The 18,578-nt window shown below is 41.1% G+C and overlaps 1 long non-coding RNA gene across 1 annotated transcript in view; it reads left to right on the top strand.

Annotated features, from left to right (window-relative positions):
- The first annotated feature begins 6,860 nt into the window (after nucleotides 1–6,860).
- LOC129634778 (uncharacterized) overlaps nucleotides 6,861–18,578 on the top strand; it is a 35,288-nt gene continuing 23,570 nt past the window's right edge. Inside the window, exon 1 of the long non-coding RNA XR_008705893.1 lies at nucleotides 6,861–6,974. This is a non-coding gene — a long non-coding RNA (uncharacterized LOC129634778). The remainder of the gene's footprint in view (nucleotides 6,975–18,578) is intronic.

The raw sequence follows: 18,578 nt of genomic DNA, 5'->3' as shown, positions 1-18,578 counted from the left end.
CTTTATGCCCTAGTTTATTCATTTGTAAATTGGGAACCATAACCATGTTTTCTTTGCAGCATAGTTTGGTGGATGAAATGCATGGAAAATTACAGACATCTAGTAGATCTTAATAAATTTTGAGCTCATCATTATCACAACTAATTTTTAAGAGTCTGAACACTGAAACCATCATATATATGTTCTGTAATATGGCCTAAATATTTTTTTCTCTGTTTCATCACTGATGTTGTAGGTATGTACCTTTTAATTAAACGTGGCTTTAAATTGTGGACTTGGGTGGATAGGGTAGGGGTAGCTGAGGAAAAGGAAGGAGGGCCTCAGGATGGCTTAAAGGATTAAATGAGGTCATGGACTTGGGAAAGTGAAGTAGAAAGTACCGCATCAATGAAATAGTAATTATCTCTCTTATTGAAGTGTTCAAACATATGGTGATGGGAGAGGTGGGCCCTGTGATAGGCATTCTGGTGAGGGGCCTGCTGCCACTGACCTCCCAGCTTTGATGACCCCTCAGTCTCCACCCTCTTTTGAATCTGTCACAGCCATTCACTTTGCTGCTTCTAAGAGACACTGCCAGAGGCAAGGAAATTAAATTAAAGCTCATTTTAAAAGAGTGAGTATGCTGTGAGTCCCATCTGCCCTTCTTTCTGTGAAAGATCAAAATGGGTTTGCAGCTCCTCTTGGTAGTAAGCCTGCCTCTTAGATAGATCTCATTTATTTGAAGTCCTCATTAATGATATCTGTACAGATAGGGCAGAAATAAAACTTCTAGGATCAAAAGCTAGAAAATCATTAATTTGCTTCCTTGTGTCACTGTCAGCACAACCATAGCTACAGGTGACCCGCTGATTATTGTTAATTAATTAGCTAATGCATGTGCTCATTAATTCATTATATGTATGTTGAGTGGCTAAAAAGTATCAGGTATGGTCTCTATGAGAGCAAAAGAGGTGACTGAGGCTTGGTCTCTGCCCTGGAATTTCTTAAAATTCAGTTGGAAAGAAAATGCATGTGCACAGATAATTTTATTTCGAGGTAATTTTCCAAATGTGTAATAGATATGTAACAGGATAAGGTTTATTAACCTGGCAGTGCTTATAGCATCTCCCCTTTCATAGAGTTTCCCTTTATGTCCACCTTAATTTCCCTCCTCCGGTCCCCTGGGGAGTGTGTTCCTCTGCTGGATGGTTTCTAGGGGTGTGTGTGTGTGTGTGTGTGTGTGTGTTTGTGAGAGAGACGGACAGGGACACAGAAGGGAGGGCTGAAGGAAAGCGAGAGAGAAAAAGAGAGAATCAGAAAATGTACAGAGAAGGACAAAACAAAGACTTGCTGGAGAAGTTTGTCTTACTTACATAATAAAGATGGGAGAGAGGAAAGCAGGAAATAAAGTAATGAAGAGCTGGGATAAAGAGATGCTTTGTGATGGGAGGGAGTCTGGTGTTTGAGGGCTCCATGGATATAGGGAATGAGAGAATTTTTTTTTTTTTTTGCTTTTACAGGCTCTGCTTTTTCACACAGCATCACTCTAAGGCTGAATCCTCTTCAGAGGGTTATAGACATGGAGTCACAGTGGAGTTTGGAGGAGAAAGGGTCCTACTGGTAGGGATGGCCAGGAAACATCATGGAGGTGATGGCTTTTGAACTGGGTCTGAAAAAAAATGGATGAATTTTGTTATATATTGTCACCCTGCTTATTTAACTTATATGCAATGTACATCATGAGAAATGCTGGACTGGAAGAAACACAAGCTGGAATCAAGATTGCTGGGAGAAATATCAATAACCTCAGATATGCAGATGACACCACCCTTATGGCAGAAAGTGAAGAGGAACTAAAAAGCCTCTTGATGAAAGTGAAAGAGGAGAGTGAAAAAGTTGGCTTAAAGCTTAACATTCAGAAAATGAAGATCAGGGCATCCGGTCCCATCACTTCATGGGAAATAGATGGGGAAACAGTGGAAACAGTGTCAGACTTTATCTTTTTGGGCTCCAAAATCACTGCAGATGGTGATTGCAGCCATGAACTTAAAAGACTCTTACTCCTTGGAAGGAAAGTTATGACCAACCTAGATAGCATATTAAAAAGCAGAGATATTACTTTGCCAACAAAGGTCCATCTAGTCAAGGCTATGGTTTTTCCTGTGGTCATGTATGGATGTGAGAGTTGGACTGTGAAGAAAGCTGAGCACCGAAGAATTGATGCTTTTGAACCGTGGTGTTGGAGAAGACTCTTGAGAGTCCCTTGGACTGCGAGGAGATCCAACCAGTCCATTCTGAAGGAGATCAGCCCTGGGATTTCTTTGGAAGGAATGATGCTAAAGCTGAAACTCCAATACTTTGGCCACCTCATGCGAAGAGTTGACTCATTGGAGAAGACTCTGATGCTGGGAGGGATTGGGGGCAGGAGGAGAAGGGGATGACAGAGGATGAGATGGCTGGATGGCATCACTGACTCGATGGACGTGAGTCTGAGTGAACTCCGGGAGTTGGTGATGGACGGGGAGGCCTGGCGTGCTGCGATTCATGGGGTCGCAGAGAGTCGAACACGACTGAGCAACTGAACTGAACTGAACTGAATTGAACTGAAGGAGTCTATAGAGAGACTGTGCAGTGAGCAGAGGGGCACTTTTAATACAAAGTAGCAAGGTGGAACAAGTCTTGAGGAGATACTGTTGCAAGTACTCTGGGTTTAATAGGCAGTGGTCATGTATGGATGTGAGAGTTGGACTCGGAAGAAGGCTGAGCACTGAAGAATTGATGCTTTTGAAGTGTGGTGTTGGAGAAGACTCTTGAGAGTCCCTTGGACTGCAAGGAGATCCAATCAGTCCATTCTGAAGGAGATTAGCCCTGGGATTTCTGGCCTGGCGTGCTGCAAGCAATTCATGGGGTCACAAAGAGTCGGACCCGACTCAGCGACTGAACTGAACTGAAGGAAATAAGACCAGAAAAGCTGGTTGAAGGTAGATATCAGTGAAGCAGCTTCTAATACAACACTGATTTTTGTCACAATATGTCAAAAATTAAAAAAAAATTATTGGCATATAGTTGCTTTTCAATGTAGTGTTAGTTTCTGCTGTACAGCAAAGTGAATCAGCTGTAGATACACATATATCCCTCTGTTTTAGATTTCCTTCCCATTTAGATCACCACAGAGTAAAATCCCCTGTGCTATACAGTAGGCTCTTGTTAGTTATTGATTTTATACATCGTATTAATGGTGTATATATGTCAATCCCAAGCTCCCAATTCATTCCATCCCCTTCTTTTCCCTTGTTATCCATACACTTGTTCTCTACGTCTGTGTCTGTATTTCTTCTTTGTAATTAAGATTGTCTATACTTTCTTCATTTGACTTAATAGTGAGGTATCTGGGCTTGATGTTTGACATTTTGTGATTGTGAAAATGAGATCCACCCAGGTTAAGGAAGATTAGTCCCACTGTGACTGGGGCTGTTGGCAGGGTGATTCCAGAAACCAGTTTCTATTGCAGTTTCAAAGGAGGTAAATCTTCCCTCTTGCCTTCAAAAATCATCAGATAGGCACATCATCGATGCTCTGGCACCTGGAGTGCTGTAACATGAGTGAATGACCCAGGGATGAGAGGGCGTGTCGGAGATGATTTATCTCTGCAGTAGCAGTGGAATCCATCTCACCTTGTAGCTTCTCTGGCTGTAAGGCAGTTGTCATCCTACGTGGACACCCAGACATAACACAGCCCTGTTCTTCTGAAGCCTAGTGCCCGGCCACTTTTCCTTTCTCTTGAACTCTGACAACTTTCCAATAAATCCTGTTTACCTTAAGTTATTCAAAACAGATTTCTATTCCTTGCAACCAAGAACTTCAAGGATCCTTGGTTGTCCACCCAAAGCTGTCCATTGTCACTCTGTGAGGGGAGCAACATCAGGTAAATCATCAGGTCCTCCCTTACTGAGATCAGGATGTTGACAAGCTCTCAGGGAGTTCTGTCTTTGCAGCAATTTTTTTCTGGGTACCTGAGAAGATGCTTGCCGAATAACCTCCCTAGGAGCAAGGCAGGATAATGACCATGCTTTTCCAGATATGAGAATGGGGGGTTTTGGAAGGTTAAGTGATGAAACCCAAACCCTAAGGCCAATTGGTTCTTATGCTTAGTTGCTCAGTTGTGTCTGACTCTTTGTGACCCCATGGAGTGTAGCCCGCCAGGCTTCTCTGTCCATGGGGATTCTCCAGGCAAGAATACTGGAGTGGGTTGCCATGCTCTCCTCCAGTGGATCTTCCCAACCCAGAGATTGAACCCAGATGTCCTGCACTGCAGGTGATTCTTTACCGTCTGAGCCACCAAGAATACTGAGCCCAAGAATACTGCAGTGGGTAGCCTATCCCTTCTCCAGGGGATCCTCCCAACCCAGGAATCAAACTGGGATCTCCCCTGCATTACAGGCAGATTGTTTACCAGCTGAGCTACCAGAGAAGCCCCAGTTGTTTCTTAATCCAAGATTTAAAAAGTCGGGCATCTGGCTTATAGGTGTGTGTACCTCCGGGAATTTTACATTTATTTGTGGAGTAAGAGCACAAAGACCTTAGTTTTGTGTCTTTGAAGGAATAAATCTCCTTCATTCTGAAGAGAGTGCTAGGGGAGTTGCCTTGGATCCTTCTGTGATGCCCTCTGATTGCAGTGTCAGGGGTTCACACGAGCTCCCTTTAACAGGTTCGCTTTTCCACTAACTTAGAAGATGCCTGATGAGCCCTTATGTCTGCCACAAATTCTCCTGCTGGCAGTGTGACCACAGCTTCCTTCAGGCTCTTCATACAGCTCAGGACACAGAAAGAAAAAAAAAAAATGAATGAAAACTTTCCTTTAGCTGATTCAGTGCAATGCCTGACCCCTGACTCCACCCCACCCTGATCAAAAGGGATGCTGGTTGTCTTTGGAGCACAATGACAGTTCCTTCTTTTTTATTAAGTAGTATTTATCAATATTTCTTTCCTGATATCGAAGGAAACCTTACTCATTTTCAGAAAAATTGTCAACTGCAGAAAAACAAGCAGAAGAAAATCACTGATAATTCTACCATTCAGAAATTACCATTTGTGATAGACATTCTTCTAGGCTCTTTCCTATACACTAGGACATATACATGTAAATACATATGCACACATAATATATACATACATTTACATATTACACATGTATACATATATGTAACATACATTAAAATAATTTCCATATAATTCTATCCATATTTTTGTAATTTTCTTTCATCATACCAGGAACATTCCTTCATGATTCTCAAAGGCTGTGTGGTATTTTAATCATATTGACACACTGTGTTCCTATTTGACATATACCACGTTGTTAAACAGGTTGCCATTTTGGCTACTCACTCCAGTACTCTGGCCTGGAGACTTCCATGGATTGTGTAGTCCATGCAGTTGCAAACAGTCAGATATAACTGAGTGACTTTCACTTTCTTTTGACTATGTAAAGAGTAGTCCTCCTCTTTGATTGTATTTTATTTAGGTAAATTTTTAGCGGTAAACTTGCTGGGTCCTTTAGGAGATGCTCAAGGGATAGACTTAGCTTCCTAAAACTGGGCTTCTTGATCTTCTTTTAAAATTGCTTTGTAGTTGAACAAGTGTCTTAGTCCATTTAAGCTACTATAACAAAATAGCACAGGCTGAGTAGCTTATAAAAAGCAGACATTCATTTCCTAGAGTTCTGGAGGCTGGAAGTCTGACATCAGAGTGCCAGAGTGGTTGTGTGGAGGCCCTCTTCTGGATCTCAGACTTGTTGTTGACTCCTCACATGGTAAAGGGATAAGTCAGCTCTCTGGGGACTCTTTAATAAGAGCACCAATCCCTTTCATGAAGGCTCTGTCCTGATGTTCAGTTTCTAACTACTGATATCATAACCTTCAGGTTTATGAATTTGGGGGAATTACAAGTATTCAGACCATAGCAACAAATTACCTCGAGATGGAGCACAGTGGTATGAGAAAGGTATTAGCCACAGAGAATGCACAGCTGGGTTATGAAGAGTTGACTAAAACTCACAGCTTTAAAGAGTTAGCAGTGGTGTCCGAGGGAGGGAGGCTTTCAGGCCCTAATTTAGGCAACAGGGAGTGTTAGTGAAGGTCAAGTGCAGACAAACAGAACTCAAGGTCCAGGGCTGATCAAGGCCACACTTTTGGAAGCAGGGACCTTCTATGGGTGCCTTGTGAGAAGGTTATAACAATCCTCAGTTCTTTGACAACAATAATAACCCTCTTGATTTATGCCCAGCTGCCCAAAACATCCACCCAGATGTGTGCTTTAGCATTTGGCTCACTTGCTAAGCCTCTTCCCATTAACTGCACAATCTCTGCATATAAATAAACTCTAGACTATTTCTGCCATCTGTTGTTCTCATGGCTCTTGGGAACATGGAAATCCCAGACACTATGTGAATTGCTTTGTGACCATGTGGGTCCAGGACCATTTGAAATTGCCTTTTACCTGTCTACTCACATAGCTAGTATGTGAGAGTCTCTATATACTGGAATGAAACCCCAGAAACACAACACCCCTAAGTTACTGCTGGAGAATACTTATTTTGATTATCCGTGTCTCTATAATATCTAGCTTAGTATGGATTTCCTCAGAAACGAAGTTTCAAATGCAAGTAGTGTATTGGAAGGTGGAAGGGAAATGGGTCAGTAAGAGGGAAGTGATACGGGGAAGGGACGACAGCCAATAGAGGGCATGCCATTAGTCCAGAGGCACAGCAAGGGGGCTGGGGCACAATTCCCTGGGGAGACTGAAGTACGTTGAATGCAAGCCTCAGAATTATCCTCATCTGGAAAGCAGGTGCTTGATGAGAACAGACACACCAGAGATGTATTGAGGCAAACATCTATGAATGGACTGAGGGAGTGTAAGCAGAAGCTGGAAGGGAAAACTTTCAGACCACATGATTCATCTGACACTTGGGAAAGGAGAAGGGGAAAGAGGACCAGGTAGGAAGAGCCTCAGATCACAGCACGGTCCTGAGAAAACCTCAGCCAGGCTAATAGACAGTCCCCAAGTGGAGTCGCCCATTGAGGCAGGAACGGGTTCATGTTGGCACCCCTACCATGCCCTGTCACTGGCAGAGAGTTGTCTTGTCTGGAAACAGTTTTCCTTGTAACTCACTGGCCACACCCTTTCAGTTCTTTTTGCTGGTCTGTCTTTCTCTTCCAGATCTCTACATGTTGGAGTTCCCAGACTATCTCTTTATTTTTCTGTATATTTTTACTCACTAAGTTCCCTGAAAATGTCAGGGCTTTAAATATCATTTATATACTCATGATTTCCAAATTTATATCTCCAGTCCAGACCTTGCCTCTGAGCTTTGCACTTACACACACAGCTGCCTATTTGGATGTGTAATAGGCATCCCAAAGTTATTAAGTACAAAATGGAGCCAAAACACAGCTCAGTGTTGTACATTGTTTTATTTATTTTTGTTTATTTCTCCTTTATCTGAATGCATGCTTCAATAAAGACAGGGATTTTCTATGTTGTATCATGTTCTAGCCATAAGAATAACATAGTAGTGTCTATATGTACATATATATTTAAAAACTATATATATAGTTGAAGTATAGTTGACATACTATGTTTCAGGTGCACAGCAAGGTGATGCAGTTATACAAATACACATATATTATTTTTGAAATTATTTTCTTTATTGCATATCTATTTGTAATTAGAAATCTAGCATTCTATTCATACTAAGTTGAAGAAGTGGAATCAAAATGTCATAATTTATTTAGTTAGGCAAAAATTCATAAGTTTTCTATATGTTTCTATAACAAATATATATATTATACATATTTATATATATGTATACAAAAGCTTTTCTACTACACTTGATAAAGTCTTGAGAAAAAAACATCAAAAAAAAAAAAAAAAGGAGAGATGGAGAAGTTAGAGAACAAAAACTAAATGAAATGGGAGCACTGAATATGAAGTAGAAAAAGTGAAGCAAAAAGTAAAAGATCCTCATATAGTCCAGTTGTTTTAGACATGACTGTTTGTTAGAAACATATCTGGAGCTCTGAAGAAAAAAAACAGTATCTGGACATTTGCATTTTTCAAAAAACTTCAAGATAATTTCGATAGGCATCTGGATTTTAAAAAGTGATTATAGGTTTTTTTTTTTTTTAGATGCTAGTTTTGGTGATATAGAGTTCTATTATTTTTCTGTTGACCAATCATGATACAATGGTATTAAGTGAGTTATAGTTACATAATCACAATAGTAAAATATGTCTATCAATTTTTACAATCAATAGCCAGGCACAAAGCAAAAAATAATTACAATTGCAAGCCATAATGGGAACATGATTAATTTAACAATATAAAATAATTATATGCAAGTTGGGGGGGGGTCAAGCAGAATGATGTGGTAAGTGGAAGTGCATGCATGCACGGGTTTTCATTCACCCAGCCAGTCTACGTCTTTTGGTTGGTGCATTTACTCCATTTACATTTAAAGTAATTATCAATCTGTATGATCCTATTACCATTTTCTTAATTTTGGGGGGTTTATTTTCTGCTGGTCTTTTCCTTTTCTTGTGTTTCCTGCCTAGAGAAGTTCCTTCAGCATTTATTGTGAAGTTGGTTTGGTAGTGCTGAATTCTCTTAACTTTTGCTTGTCTGGAAAGCTTTTGATTTCTCCATTAAATTTGAAGGAGAGTCTTGCTGGGTAGAGTATTGTTGGTTGTAGGTTCTTCCTTTCGATGGCTTTAAATACATCATGCCATTCTCTTCTGGTTTGTAGAGTTTCTATTGAGAAATCAGCTGATAGTCTGATGGGAGTTCCCTTGTATATTTTTTGTCACTTTTTCCTTGTTGCTTTTAATATTTTTTCTCTGTCTTTAATTTTTGTCAGTTTGATTACGATGTGTCTCGGTGTGTTCCTCCTTGGGTTTATCCTTCCTGAGACTCTCTGTGCTTCCTGGACTTGGTTGACTATTTCCTTGCCCATGTTTGGAAAGTTTTTAGCTATTATCTGTTCAAATATTTTCTTAGGTCCTTTATCTCTCCCTTCTCCTTCTGGGACCCCTATAATGTGAATGCTGGTGCATTTAATGTTGTCCCAGAGATCTCTTAGGTTGTCTTCATTTCATTTCATTCTTTTTTCTAGATTCTGTTCTGTGGCACTGATTTCCATTATTCTGTCCTCCAGGTCATTTATCTGTGCTTCTGCATCAGTTATTCTGCTGTTGATTCCTTCTACTATATTATTCATCTCTGTTTGTTCTTTAGTTCTTCTAGGCCTTTGGTAAACATTTCTTGAATCTTCTTAATCTTTGCCTCCATTCTTTTCCTGAGATCCTGGATCATCTTCACTATCACTATTCTGAATGCTTTTTCTGGAAGGTTGCCTATCTCCTCTTTATTTAGTTGTTTTTCTGAGATTTTATCTTGTGTCTTCATCTGGGAGATAGCTTTCTGCTTTTCCATCATGATTAACTTTCTGTAGTATGGTTTTTGTGTTAGCGGCTGTGACAGTGTGCTTCTTGCTTCTTCTGTCTGCCCTCTGATGGATGAGGCCTAGAGGCTTGTGTAAGCTTCCTGATGGGAGGGACTGGCAATGGGAAAAACTGGGTCTTGCTCTGGTGGGCAGGGCCTTGCTCAGTAAAGCTTTAATCCAATTATCTGCTGATGGGTGGGGTTGCACCTGAGGCAACCCAGCCTAGGGTCTGCAGGCAGTATGGTAGGGTTAATGGCGAACTCCAAGAGGGTTTACACCAAGGGGGACCTTCCAGTGCCCCCATCCCTGTGGTGAGACCCTGCTGACCCACACCTCCACAGGAGACCTTCCAACACTAGCAGGTAGTTTTCACTCCATCCCCCATGGTGTCACTGCTCCTTTCCTCTGGGTCTTGGTGCATGCAAAGTTTTGTTTGCACAAAGACTCCAAGACTGGAGTCTGTTTCCCTCAGTCCTCTGGAAGTTCTATAAACAATCCTGCTGGCCCTCAAGGCCAGATTCCCTGGGGATTCCCAGTCCCTTTGTCAGATCTCCAGGCTGGAAAGCCTGATGAACCTTCAAAACAATTCAAGAACTTCTTTGGCTTTATTGTTCTTGGGTCTGTGGGTCACCCACCCAGTGGGTATGGGATTTGATTTTATCATGATTGTACCCCTTCTACCATCTCACTGTGGCTTCTTTGTTTTTTGACATGGGTATCACTTTTTGATGGGTTCCAGCATCCTCCTGTCAAAAGTTGTTCAACAGCTAGTTGCAATTTTTGTGCTATCCCAGGAGATAAGTGCATATCCTTTTATTCCACCGTCTATATGTATATGTGTTTAAGAGCAAAAAGTCCGTGATCTTGGGACAGGTGAACTTTTGAAGATTGATCACAGTCTGTGCTAAAGCTGTGAGACAACCCAGCATGATCTAAGGGGTGTATGGTAATTGAATACCTTACTGAGTCGCATGAGTTGAGTTAATGGGCCCAGACATTTTTTATTCAATGAGGAAGAATGATGAGTTGGTACAAAATTCAGAGTCAGTAAAGAACTTGGTGCTTTAAAGAACACACATTGCCCTATTAGAGATAATGAAACCACCATCCTCACAGAGTCCAATGAACACAATTAACCCTAACACTGTTAATGCATTCCATTAGAGGCCTTATATAAATCATTGCACATAATCATCACAACAGGCACAGGAAAGAGAAACTAACATTATCTTTGTTTTACAGTTGAGGAAACCAGGGCTCTGAGCACTTTTGAAAATTCCTTAAATAAAAGAAACTGAGATTCAAAACTAGATTTATCTGACCCCAGATTCCCCCCTCCTTTTTAATGCTATCTTCTAAAAGGTTAGTGGAAATTCAGAGGACTAACAGGAAACGTTTTTAAGCTCTGAAAGTAAGGCTGGGTTCACCCAAGATGAAATAGTTTCTCTGAGGTGAATCAAAGAAGGTTCAGCATTTAGGCTCTATAAAGCAAGATGAGACCAAGTAAAAGATGTCAGTCTTGAAGCAATTTTATATGGGGAGAGAGCCTGGATGGATTTAATGTGGAATTCATTGCCCTGTTCCCTCAATAGCTACATCTAAAAATAGATGTTATAGCAGGTTCTGTAGATGCTCCATTCACACCCTCGGGATCCCAGCACCATTGTTACATGCACCAGCCTATTTCCAGTGTCCAGACTGCTAGAAAAGGGGGCAGGGATTGCAGAGTGCCTGATGGTGGAGACAATGATGGACTGTGCCCTTAGTGCAGAGATGACAAGGTAGTCAAAAAGTAAGAAACTTTCTCTGAATTTATTTGTGTCATGGAGATTTTTGGTGGCCTGGAGAAGAGCAGTTATGGTTGAATGGTGGAGGCAAAAAAATTATAGAAGTGGGTTATGGAAGAAAGGAAAGAAGTGTGAGATAAACAACTTCTACAAAAGATTTAATAGTGACCTTTTCCACTTCAAAAAACCACAGATCATTTTCTTTATCCATTCATCTGTCAATGGACATTTAGGTTGCTTTCAATCTTGGCTATTATAAATAGTGTTGCAGTGAGCACTAGGGTACATGTGCCTTTTTGAATTATGGTTTTCTCAGGGGCTTCCCCGATGACTCTGGTAAAGAATCCACTTGCAATGCAGGAGACTCAGGAAACACAGGTTCAATCCCTGAGTCAAGAAGATCTCCTGGAAGAGGAAATGGCAACCCATTCCAATATTCTTGCCTGGACAATCCCAAGGACAGAGGATCCTGGTGGGCTACAGTCCATAGGGTCATAAAGAGTAGGACAAGGCTGAGCACACACACACACACGCAGTATACATGTCCAATAGTGGGATTGCTGGGTCATAGTAAGAGTTAGTTGCTCAGTCGTGTCTGACTCTTTCTGATCCCATGGACTGTAACTCACCAGGCTCCTCTGTCCATGGAATTCTCCAGGCAAGAAGACTAGAGTAGGTAGCCATTCCCTTCCCCAGGAACATCTTTCTGACCTAGGGATTTAACCCAGATCTTCCTTATTGTGGGCAGATGCTGTACTGTCTGAGCCACCAGGGAAGCCCATATGACTTACCTGGGTCATGTGGTAGCTCTATTTTTAGTTTTGTTTTTCAGGAATTTCCATACTGCTCTCCATAGTGGCTGCACCAATTTGCATTACTACCAAGAGTGCATTTGTAGAAACGCAGATGGACCTGGAGTCTGTCATACAGAGTGAAGTAAGACAGAAAGAGAAAAACAAATATTGTATATCGATGCATATATGTGGAATCTAGAAAACTGATCCAGATGAACCTAGCTGCAGGGCAGGAATAGAGACACAGATGAAGAGAACAGATAGGTGGACATGGTGGTGAAGAGGGAGTGGTGGGATGAACTGGGAGCTTGGGATTGATGTACATGCACTGCCATATGTAAAACTGACAGCTAGTGGGAACCTGTTGTATAGCACAGGGAGCTCAGCTTGCTGTTCTGTGAGCAATTAGAGAGACAGGGTGAGGGGGTAGGTAGGAGGGAAGTCCAAGAGGGAGGGGATATATATAAATATATAGCTTATTCACCTCATTGTACAGCAGAAACCAGTACAGCATTGCAAAGCAGCTATGCCCCAATTAAGCGCGTGCACACACACACACACACACACACACACACAGACACACACAGGAAACAAAAAAACACAGATGAAATTGCATGCTTTCTGATAGTGAAGAAATACTGTCCTCAGCACACTTAATATATTAGAATATCAGAGAGGAACAGTTTGGTGACAGCTGAATTAGGAGTAATAAAAATGCATTTAGGCCTGACTAGGTTTATGGCTCTGACCAAGTCATTTCTTAACTTCTTAATCCTTTATCTGTACAATGATAATCTTTCCAGGGATAGCCATTATGATCCAATAATTTACCCAAAAAAATTAATTTGAATTTTTCCAAGTAAGGTCTAATTTTCTTCTTTAATTCTCATGATATATAATGCACATACCATGGTGCATAATCTATTTATTGCCAATATCTTTAATAAGAAAATATTTTAAAAGTATTCTATTCTCCCTCTTCAGGTTTTTTAGCTGCTCACAAAATCATTTCTCCAGTGGCTCTAAAGTACTTGATAAGCTAACTCCCTGATTTCCCTTTGGATATGACCTGTCACTTATCATTAATTTATGTGTGTGATCATGTCAAAATATTGTATCTACATGATGGTTTTTCATTTAACCCAGCATTAACTAATTATGACATAAATGCTGACATCGATACTAAAGTTGAAATTTATCAGAGCTCATATTTTCAGTTAAAAAATTTCCAATATCTGGAAAATACTCCAAAGAAGTCTTTTTAAAGATGACAAACGGTTTTTTGTCTGTTTCCCCTCTCTTTAAGTGTATATAGGTATTTTAAAAATTTGATCAGTGTCATTTTTATTTTGAGCTCACCAGTTGGCTCAGTGGTAAAGAATCCACCTGCTGATGCAGGAGATGTATGAGTCATAGGTTTGATCCCTGGGTCAGAAAAATCCTCTGGATAGGAAACGGCAATCCACTCCAGCATTCTCGCCTGGGAAACCCCATAGACAGAGGATCCTGGTGGGCTACAGTTCATGGGGTTACAAAGAGTCAGACATGACTGAACAAGCATGCACAATGTTTATTTTAAAATAGATGTTTTTTCAAGGATAACATAAAGTTTAGTAGGGTCATGGTCTTTGGATGCTGCTGCTGCTAAGTCATTTCAGTTGTGTCCGACTTCTTGTGACCCCATAGATGGCAGCCCACCAGGCTCCCCTATCCCTGGGATTCTCCAGGCAAGAACACTGGAGTGGGTTGCCATTTCCTTCTCCAAAGCATGAAAGTGAAAAGTGAAAGTGAAGTCGCTCAGTCGTGTCCGACTCCTAGCGATCCCATGGACTGCAGCCTACCAGGCTCCTCCGTCCATGGGATTTTCCAGGCAAGAGTACTGGAGTGGGTTACCATTGCCTTCTATGGGTCTTTGGATGAGGACTATCTAATTGACTTACTTTTCAGCCTTGGTTTGGCCATCTTTTGTGTTTGGTCCTTCTGCTAGTTACTAGGCATTTCTAAACCTCGTTTTCCATTTCTGTAAAAAAGAGGCTCTGAGTCTTGTGAGGAATAAAGAAGATATGCTTGTAAACTGTTAAGAACAGTGTGCAAAACTAAGTAAATGTTCCAGAATTTATTATTACTGTGAGAAAGCAACTTACTAAGTTTTAAAAAAATAAAAAATGTTATGACAGGGTACCTAGCCTTAAGGAATATATGTTCCAGTGAGAACATTTGACATATACTTAGAGTACAAGGAAATTTATGAGTTATTTAGATACTTAAAAGCCAAGAGCTACAGAGATGCAAAGAGGGAATGGGTACTTTCAATTGGGGGCATTAGGAAAGGCTTCCTGGTAAACAGGCTGTTCTTAGGAGAGAGGATTTTGTCTGGTGGGGAAGGAAGGTGAGGGAGGAGAAGTGAATAAGGGAGAGACAGGAGAGGAAGGAAAGGCTTTCCAGATAAGCAGCTGCAGCAAGGGAAGTTAAGTAGTCCGGCATGGCTAGAGCCCAGAGTGAGGGGTATGGTGAACTGGGAGGTGAGAGGCACATGTGTGGGGGATGGAGGTCTGGGGAGCATGAAAGAAAGTAAAGGCATTGAAGGTGTTAGTCACTCAGTCATGTCTGACGCTTTGGGACCCAGTGTGCTGCAGCCCACCAGGCTCCTCTGTCCGTAGGATTTCCCCGGCAAGAATACGGGAGTGGCTTGCCATTTCCTCCAATGTCTGAGCCACCAGGGAAGCCCAGTGGAGAGCCCAGAGGATTTTAAAAGCCATGTAGGGACTTCCCTGGGGCTTCCCTGGTGGCTCTGAAGGTAAAGAATCTGCCTTCACTGCAGGAGACCCGGGTTCAATCCCTGGGTTGGGAAGATCCCCTGGAGCAGGAAATGACAACCCACTCCAATATTCTTGCCTGGAGAATCCCATAGACAGAGGAGCCTGAGGGGCTACAGTCCATGAAATCCCAAAGAGTTGGATGTGACTGAGTAACTAATATGTCCACTTCACAGGGACTTTCCTGGTTGCCCAGTTCAATTCAGTCGCTTAGTCATATCCAGCTCTTTGCTATTCCATGGACAGCAGCACTCCAGGCTTCCCTGTCTATCACCAACTCCCGGAGCTTGCTCATACTTATGTCCATCAAGTCAGTGATGCCATCCAACCATCTCATCCTCTGTTGTACCCTTCTCGTCCTGCCTTCAATCTTCCCTAGAATCATGGTCTTTTTCAATGAGTCAGTTCTTCACATCAGGTGGCCAAAGTATTGGAGTTTCAGTTTCAGCATCAGTCATCCCAATGAATTTCAGGACTGATTTCCTTTAGGATTGACTGGTTTGATATCTTTGCAGTCCATAGAACTCACAAGAGTCTTCTCCAACACCACAGTTTAAAAGCATCAATTCTTTGGTGCTCAGAATTCTTTATAGTCCAACTCTCACATCCAGACATGACTACTGGATAAACAATAGCTTTGACTAAATGGACCTTTGTCAGCAAAGTAATGTCTCTGCTTTTTAATATGCTGTCTAGGTTGGTCATAGATTTTCTTTCAAGGAGCAAGAGTCTTTTTATTTCATGGCTGCAGTCACCACCTGCAGTGATTTTGGAGCCCTCAAAAATAAAGTCTGACACTGTTTCCACTGTTTCCCCATCTATTTCCTATGAAGTGATGGGACCAGATGCCATGATCTTAGTTTTCTGAATGTTGAGCTTTAAGCCAACTTTTTCACTCTCCTCTTTCACTTTCATCAAGAGGTTTTTAGTTCCTCTTCACTTTCTGCCATAAGGGTGGTGTCATCTGCATATATGAGGTTATTGATATTTCTCCCAGCAATCTTGATTCCAGCTTGTGCTTCATCCAGCCTGGGTTTCATCCAGCCTGGCATTTCAAATGATGTACTCTGCATATAAGTTAAATAAGCAGGGTGACAATATACAGCCTTGATGTACTCCTTTCCCAATTTAGAACCAGTCTCTTGTTCCATGTCCATCTCTAGCTGTTGCTTCCTGACCTGCATACAGATTTCTCAGGAGGTGGGTAAGGGGATCTGATATTCCCATCTCTTTAAGAATTTCCCACAGTTTATTGTGATCCACACAGTCAAAGGCTTTGGCATAGTCAATAAAGCAGAAATAGATGTTTTTCTGAAACTCTTTTGCTTTTCTATGATCTAACAGATGTTGGCAGTTCAATCTCTGGTTCCTCTGCCTTTTCTAAATCCAGCTTGAACATCTGGAATTTTATGGTTCAGGTACTGTTGAAGCCTGACTTGGAGAATTTTGAGCATTACTTTGCTAGTATGTGAGATGAGTACAATTGTGCAGTAGTTTGAGCATTATTTGGCATTGCCTTTCTTTGGGATTGAAATGAAAACTGACCTTTTCCAGTCCTGTGGCCACTGCTGAGTTTTCCAAATTTGCTGGCATATTGAGTGCAGCACTTTCACAGCATCATCTTTTAGGATTTGAAACAGCACAGCTGGAATTCCATCACCTCCACTAGCTTTGTTCATAGTGATGCTTCCTAAGGCCTACTTAACTTCCCATTCCAGGAGGACTGGCTCTAGGTGAGTGATCACACCATTGTGGTTATCTGGGTCATGAAGATCTTTTTTGTACAGTTCTTCTGTGTATTCTTGCCACCTCTTCTTAATATCTTCTGCTTCTATTAGAGCCATGCCATATCTGTCCTTTATCAAGCCCATCTTTGCATGAAATGTTCCCTTGGTATCTCTAATTTTCTTGAAGAGATCTCTAGTCTTTCCCATTCTATTATTTTCCTCTATTACTTTGCATTGATCACTGAAAAAAGTTTTCTTATCTCTCCTTGTTATTCTTTGGAATTCTGCATTCAGATGAGTATATCTTTCCTTTTCTCCTTTGCCTTTCACATCTCTTCTTTACAGCTATATGTAAGGCCTCCTGGTTTTCCAGTGGTTAATAAACCACGCCCACAATGCATGGGAACCCTGTTCGATCCTTAGTCAGGGAACTAGACCTTGCATGCTGTAGTGTAGATTAAAAATTCTGGTTGCTGCAAATAAGACCTGGTGCAACCAAATAAATGCATTCTTTTAAAAAGTTATAGTGTTTGAACCTTTTATAAGCCATCATAGAAAGAACATTTTAGGAAATGGAATCACATAATCAGAACACCAGGGCTTCCCTTGTGGCTCAGACGGTAAAGAATCTGCCTGCAATGTGGGAGACTTGGGTTTGATCCCTGGGTTGGGGAAGATCCCCTGGAGGAGGGCATGGCAACCCACTCCAGTATTCCTGACTGGAGAATCCCATGGACAGAGGAGCCTGGCGGGCTACAGTCCATGGGGTTGCCGAGTCAGACAGGAGTGAGCAACTTGCACTTTCACTTTCAATCAGGACACTGAAGCAATAGGTTGGAGGATGCAGGGGGGCCTGGAAATCCCATGTTTGGTTGACTGGGAGAGCAGTTCAGATGAGCCATAGGGAAAAATGGTGGGGACATTTCAAGTGAAGGAAAGGCAGAAATAGATACAATTGAGAGGTGAATCTTCAAAGATCTGGTGACCACCTGGACATAGGTAGTGAGGGAGAGGGAAGTATTAAAGTATAAGGAAAAATTTGAAGACAGATGTTTGTAGGAGAGGTTAGACTGGAGGCTGAAAAACCTAATACCTGTAAGTAGGAGCTAGGTAAGGGGAATGAATGAAGTGAAGTGTGAAACTATGGAAACGTGCCTGTTTGCTAAAGGGAATAGCCTCTGCTCAGCCTCCACTAGTCATTACCAGGGAGAAATTTATGTCTAACGGTATCAGATCTTTCCATCTTTAAGAGAAACTAAATTTCAAATTTTAGACCAATTTCTCCTGATTTATTTCTTTAAATCTTATTTAAAAAAATGGTAAAGTTTTTGTTTGTGTGGGGAAAACAAAACAGAGGATGGGAGTTGAAAACTCATGATGCATTGGTAATCTTCCTGATTGCCTGATATTCTCATCCTTATATCTTCTAAAATTGCTGTTGATGTTTCCATTTAAAACATTTACATGTACTTATCCAATTGCTTTAGGATGAACACTGCGTACTTACTGATTACCATTATACATATCCCAAGCACATGATCCCTTTGTGTCTGTCTCCCAGGGGTTTCTTTTGCAAGATATACATTTCACGACACTTTCAGATGTGATCAATGCATCTAAAATATGGATTCAGAGATAAATGGATAGTTTTTCAAACTGAAAGATATATATGTGTGCATGTGTGTTTTTCTGTTATTTATGTAGTTTCAAGGGAAAAATGTAGATGGTTGTATTTTTGAATAGACAACTTCTAGGATTTGAAATGTAAGAGCACAAAGGAGGAAATTTTAGAGGTCTAGGTAATAGCACAAAGAAAGGAGCAAGATCTGGGTAAAAGAACTTTAAACTGGATATTAACAAGCTGGTTTTTCAACCCAACCATAAAAATCCCTTATCTTCTGAATGGGGTAGGATGATAGCTTAATTGACTTTATTTTGACTGATATCTTTTAAGAAATACTGAAAGAAAAAATACA

Source organism: Bubalus kerabau, chromosome 1, assembly GCF_029407905.1.
Source record: "Bubalus kerabau isolate K-KA32 ecotype Philippines breed swamp buffalo chromosome 1, PCC_UOA_SB_1v2, whole genome shotgun sequence".
Taxonomy (NCBI): domain Eukaryota; kingdom Metazoa; phylum Chordata; class Mammalia; order Artiodactyla; family Bovidae; genus Bubalus; species Bubalus kerabau.
Note: the sequence above shows the minus strand (reverse complement) of the source record. Positions and strands in the feature narration are given on the sequence as shown.